Source organism: Fukomys damarensis, unplaced genomic scaffold, assembly GCF_012274545.1.
Source record: "Fukomys damarensis isolate Sample0158 unplaced genomic scaffold, DMR_v1.0_HiC HiC_scaffold_9, whole genome shotgun sequence".
Taxonomy (NCBI): Eukaryota; Metazoa; Chordata; class Mammalia; order Rodentia; family Bathyergidae; genus Fukomys; species Fukomys damarensis.
Window position 1 is genome coordinate 29,668,970 of NW_022900921.1, and position 5,195 is coordinate 29,674,164.

The 5,195-nt window shown below is 46.5% G+C and overlaps 1 protein-coding gene across 2 annotated transcripts in view; it reads left to right on the forward strand.

The window, feature by feature from the left end:
- Positions 1–935, forward strand: part of Slc25a48 (solute carrier family 25 member 48) — a 45,109-nt gene extending 44,174 nt beyond the window's left edge. For both annotated transcript variants that reach the window (XR_778366.1, XR_778367.1), the window contains 2 exons: positions 448–602; positions 757–935. The gene's annotated coding sequence lies outside the window, so the exon portion shown is untranslated. The remainder of the gene's footprint in view (positions 1–447; positions 603–756) is intronic.
- The last annotated feature ends 4,260 nt before the right edge of the window (positions 936–5,195 follow it).

Consider the following 5,195-nt stretch of genomic DNA (forward strand, 5'->3'; position numbering starts at 1 on the left):
TTTTTTTTTTTTTTTTTTTTTTTGAGACAGACACAAGATTCCTGTAGTGGCATTCCCTAGACCTGGTTTCTGCCTGTGAAACTCTGAGAACTACATGGGCCAAAGATAGAAGAGGAATTGTTGGCTTATAATTTTTGTGGATGAATAGGTGGAAAGATAGATAGTTGAAAGGGATGGCCGTGACCCACAGCCTCTGGGAACTGCTCCTCCCAGGACCTGGCCACCTGCCTAAAGCAGCAGATTTACAGTGAAAGCAATGTGCCTCTGGCAACTTAGGTAACCTCAGTTCTGTCACTTATCCAGTGGGGATCATTGTATTTAATAATTAAATACATCATGCAGTTGTTATGAGGACAGAACTAGATCATCGACAAAGCATGCTTGGCAGACAGCCGGCTGCACACTAACTACTTAATAAATGTTAGTTTTTCTTCTACATTCTCCAAGGTGGCTTCTTGATAAATCTCAACTCTGAACCGCAGGAAGGACACTGACGGCAGCACACCTTTCTGCAGCGCATCCTCCTCGGAGCTGAGTGCAGGAGTCAATCTTGTAACTTACACAGCTTTTTCAGCAAAGGGAGGAAAGATCCAAGCCAGCAGGTGACTAGAGCTGCAGTTCACACCACTCTGCATTCTTCGGTTGGGTTCCAAAACCATCTCTGCTACCAGCTCCTGTCCTGCAGTGGTGCTGCTTGGGTGAGCGTGCTGAGTTGGGCGTCTCCGGATAAACCACATTGTGTGGCATGTCACTCAGGACACCCAGCTGTGGGGGTAGCTGCCACTTGGATGCCATGTAGCCAACCGGTCTGCAGCTACAGGAGCCTCTGCCCAGCTACAACCAGCCCAGCCCTGGATGAAGAGTAAAAGGTCTCTGACTTAGAAAAAATAACCTGTTTTATTCATGCAGCACACCAATCCCTTATTGCCGTTCTGAAACCCAAAGTGCTTAGTAAACTTGAGGTTATCATGACTTATTTGGCTGCAGAACTTGATTGCTCTGTGTGAATGCTCCTGCGCTGTGTTTGCTGCAGAATATTGATGTGTTTCATTATGGAATCTTGCCCCAGGCCCTGCTATGGGTGTTATGTAGTATGTGGTGCATGAATTTGTATTCGCTTTCAAAGAGGCTAATGCATTTGAATTCTGAACCTCATCTGACCCACCCCCCACCCCCGTTTCCTGGGTTCCTGGATGAGAGCAGCACATGCACTGGTACTGTGGTGAATCTATTTTACCCTCAGGCAGTGGTCAGAGGAAGTACAACATACAAATTTGATATAAACAGAATAAGAAAATAGCAAATAAAAAGAGCACAGGTTTTGGAAACAGAACCAGCAGGGAGTGATTCCCTCCTTAAAGTATTACCAGCTGTGGGATCTTGAGAAAGTCATCTAACCTAGAAAGCTTTGGTTTCTACATCTATAAAGCACAAATACTATCTCCTTCCTATCATTGTTAGGGAACTAAATGAAATACTGCATGCCTAGCACAACCAGAATAAGTGCTTAAATATTAAGTGCTTAATTCTATTGAATGTGTCCCTTGCTAGATCTTTTGCTCACACCTGCTGCATGTCATACATAGTATTGTAAGTACTGGGAAGGAAAGGTACTTGTCCTTGGGAATCTGCAGGCCACAAGGGAGTCAGGCAAGACAGGCATGCATGGACACCCTGTGCGGTGTGCTGTGTGGAGGCAGGACCCCAGCACTGGCAGCCCTACTCACGAGGAAGGAAAGAACCAAGAACCCTGAGCGGTCTAAACTTTAAGTCTCCCGGAATACGATACAGAGGAGATGCTGGGATATATTACTAATAAGAGTTGGAGTACTCATTCTCCTATCCACTGTATCTTAGTTACTTCTCTCTTGTTGCTGAGACAAAATACCCAATACCCAAAGTTAAAGGCGGGAAGGTGTATGTAGCTCACATTCTGTAGCATATTGGAGGCTGGTCAGACCTCCAACCACCTGACCGAGGGTACGGCAGCAGGATAGCAAAAGACAAGACAGGATCTTCACTGCTTAAAGGGGGCCCAGGATGACCAAAGCTCTGATCCTATAGCTTGCTGCTATTTGTTGAACACACAGCTTCTTGAAGAGGTAAGGAGCAGTGGAGGGAACAGTGGAGTAGAAAGCACTAAGGAGACAGAGTGCTAGCAACAAAGGAGCAAAACATTCTAGTAGGAACAGATCATTGATTAATGGGAAATTTGTTTTCTCCCATAGATGATGATGATGATGATGATGATGATGATGATGATGATGATGATTTGGTACCAGGGATCGAACTCGGGTCCTTGTGCCTATGAGACAGGTGCTGAAATCACTGAGCTAAATCCCCTGCCCTCCCATAGATGATTTTTTGCTTCTATAGAAGTTTTGTGTATGAGTCATGCTGCCTTAGCTGTACTATTGTCTCACCATCCAAAATGTCACAGCATCACAGATCACTGAGACCTCTGCTGTGACCAGTGGTGTGGGGAGTCATTCCGTTCATTCCTACACACCAACTGCCGGCTCTTCAGGCCACCCACTGTGGGCTAACAGACAGACCCAGACTTTTAATATGAAAAGCCAATCCATAAATTTATAGCTTGCTCTACTGGTCTCCACTAGAGGTTTCAGCCCACAATTGGCTGGCTCCAAGGCAAGGCATGGCAGAGGGGCATCGAAGAGAAGCAGTTCATAGCAGGCAGAAGGTAGCAGAGCATCAAGAAAGCAAGGGACAAGATAAGCTTCTTCCTGTTCCTTATATGGTATCCAGGCTACCAGGATTAGGACTGTGACAAACCAATCGGTAGACTGATTTAGTAATCACCCACCCTTAATCCTAGTGTTGCACTGTGTGAATGAATCACACAGTCTACATTCAGTCACCACTGGAAAAGCTCCACCCATGACTGCATGCAGCTTTGGAGGGGGACATCTAGACTCAAGCCATAACACACTGTTATAGGAGATTCCCAGCAAACGTTTTGCATAGAACTCACACCCACTCCCACCCCATCCCCCTACCAGGCAATGTTTCCTATGCCTCTGGGAAAGCAGATATATCATCGGATGAGGCTACTGTCAATGCATTTTAAGTCTGTGTCCCCATCAAAAATGCATGGTGGGCTGGGGATGTAGCTCAGTGGCACTGCGACTGCATCACAGGTGCAAGGTCCCGAGTTCAATCACCGGTACTGGAAAAAAAAATGCATGGTAGCCTTCAGCACTGAAGGAGACAAAGCTTGACAGGAGCAAATTCCTTTTGGAAGTCCTTTTAGTATGAAATATAGCATGTTTCCCCTTGTTATATGTCTCCAGGAATAATAAATTTTTCCATCCTAACTAAGGCTAAAACTATGTTTGGATGTTACCATGGACCCAGAATGTGTGCACCCAAGTGGAGAAGAAAACATTCTCCTGACTTGAACCCTCTTGGATAAAATTTTCTCTCCACCGTGCTGTATGGGAGGGCCTTGACTACAGACAGAGGCCAAAACCTGTGCCCGCCCTCATCACCACACAACTCCAGGGACCAAGCTTCTGAGATGATACCTCCTTTGTGGGGCAGGTCACATTTGGACTCTGCTTGACGTTGTAACTGATGAGGACAAAAGCAGTGCTAAGCCCCTCGAGGGACTCTGGCTCTGGCGCCTTTGAACTTTTTGAATCATGAGAAGTAGCTGAGGCTGAGCTAGTGTGGCCAGTCCATCAGAGAAGGGAGGCAGCTCATATTCTTGGAGAAAATTCTCCCCCACAGTTAACTTTTCCTTTCAAAGCCTCTATGTTCTGGGGCTTGCGGTGTAGCTCACTGGTAAAGCACTTGCTTGGGATGTACAAGGCCCTCGATTTGATCCCATGCACTGCAAAAATGAAAAATAAAAATAAACAAATAATAAAAGGCTCTGAGTTCTTCCCAAGCCTCCAGGTCTGCAGGTTGTGGGAGACAGAGCCATTCTGATCATCAGACCACCCTGATCCAGCCTTAACTCTGGCTCCACCCACCCATCACATGGGACCTGGAGGCCACACAGGAGGGCTGGCGGTCTTCCTCTCCCAGGTGGCTGGATGATGCGGGCCCCAGCTTAGACCTGCCCACAGGTGTTGGAAAGGAACCACAGTGTGCCCTGGGTCCTGTCTCTTCCCCAGGTGTGCACAGTCCCAATGCAGTCACAAGTTACCACCGTGTCCTTATATCCCAAAGTTTTTTATCTATTCAGACTATATTCACTTGGCACCTGCCCTGTGCCAGCTCAGCACAGGCACCTAGGTCATAGAAGCAAGCAAAATCATTCTCTTTCCTCAGGGAGCTGGCAGGTGAGCAGGAAGAATCAGATAATGAACAGCAAACAGGGTGGACCAGAGATGGACTGTTAGAAGACAGTGAGCAGAGTGGAACAGAGGCCATGGTGGGGACCAGGATTGGGGCAGGTGGAGTACTGAGATGGATTGCTACAGCCATGCAATTCCGACCACAGACTTGGTTCAAAGATACCTTGGAACTCCCCCGTTAGACCCTGTTCCCGAGCCAGGCTTTGGGCTGGTGTGTGGTACGTGTTCACGGAAGACCTTCCAGGTGAATAGTCAGCATTGATCCCAGGATTTCTCTGCTTCTTGCTCTTCCCCCAAAGGTCTGCCCCCTGACACTTTGCCATTTCAGCTTCAAGCTCTGCTGTGCTGTACATGACCATGCTCATACTCTTGAATAGTCTCTGAACTTCTGGATTTACTAAATGGCCGTCTTCTCCTATTTCAGGTGCATGGTTGCTTTCTCAGAAATGAAGCCCCTAGACCCTCATGTCCCTCTCAGCATGCCCTCAGCATCCCCTACCAATGACCTTCAGACTGTCCTTGATAAGCACTTTATAACTGCAGCCCTGCAGAGCCAACCACACTTTAAGAGCTCTAAGTCTGTGCTCAGGACCATGAGTCATTCTATTATGGAGTCTCTGACCATTCTACCCTTGACAATTCTGTACCTTTCTTTGTTCTGAGCACCAAGGAAGGGGTATGCCATGAATAAGGGCTCAGAGACCAGCTTGTATTATTTTCTCCCCATATATATTTATTCCAAAATAAAGATATAAAATCTTAAACAAATGATCACAACTGATTTTGATTTAAGGTAGCTTGGTTTTTTAATTGCCACAATTCACAGGGAAGGTCTTTTAACACTCAATAAATACAATAAATAATACGTCATCT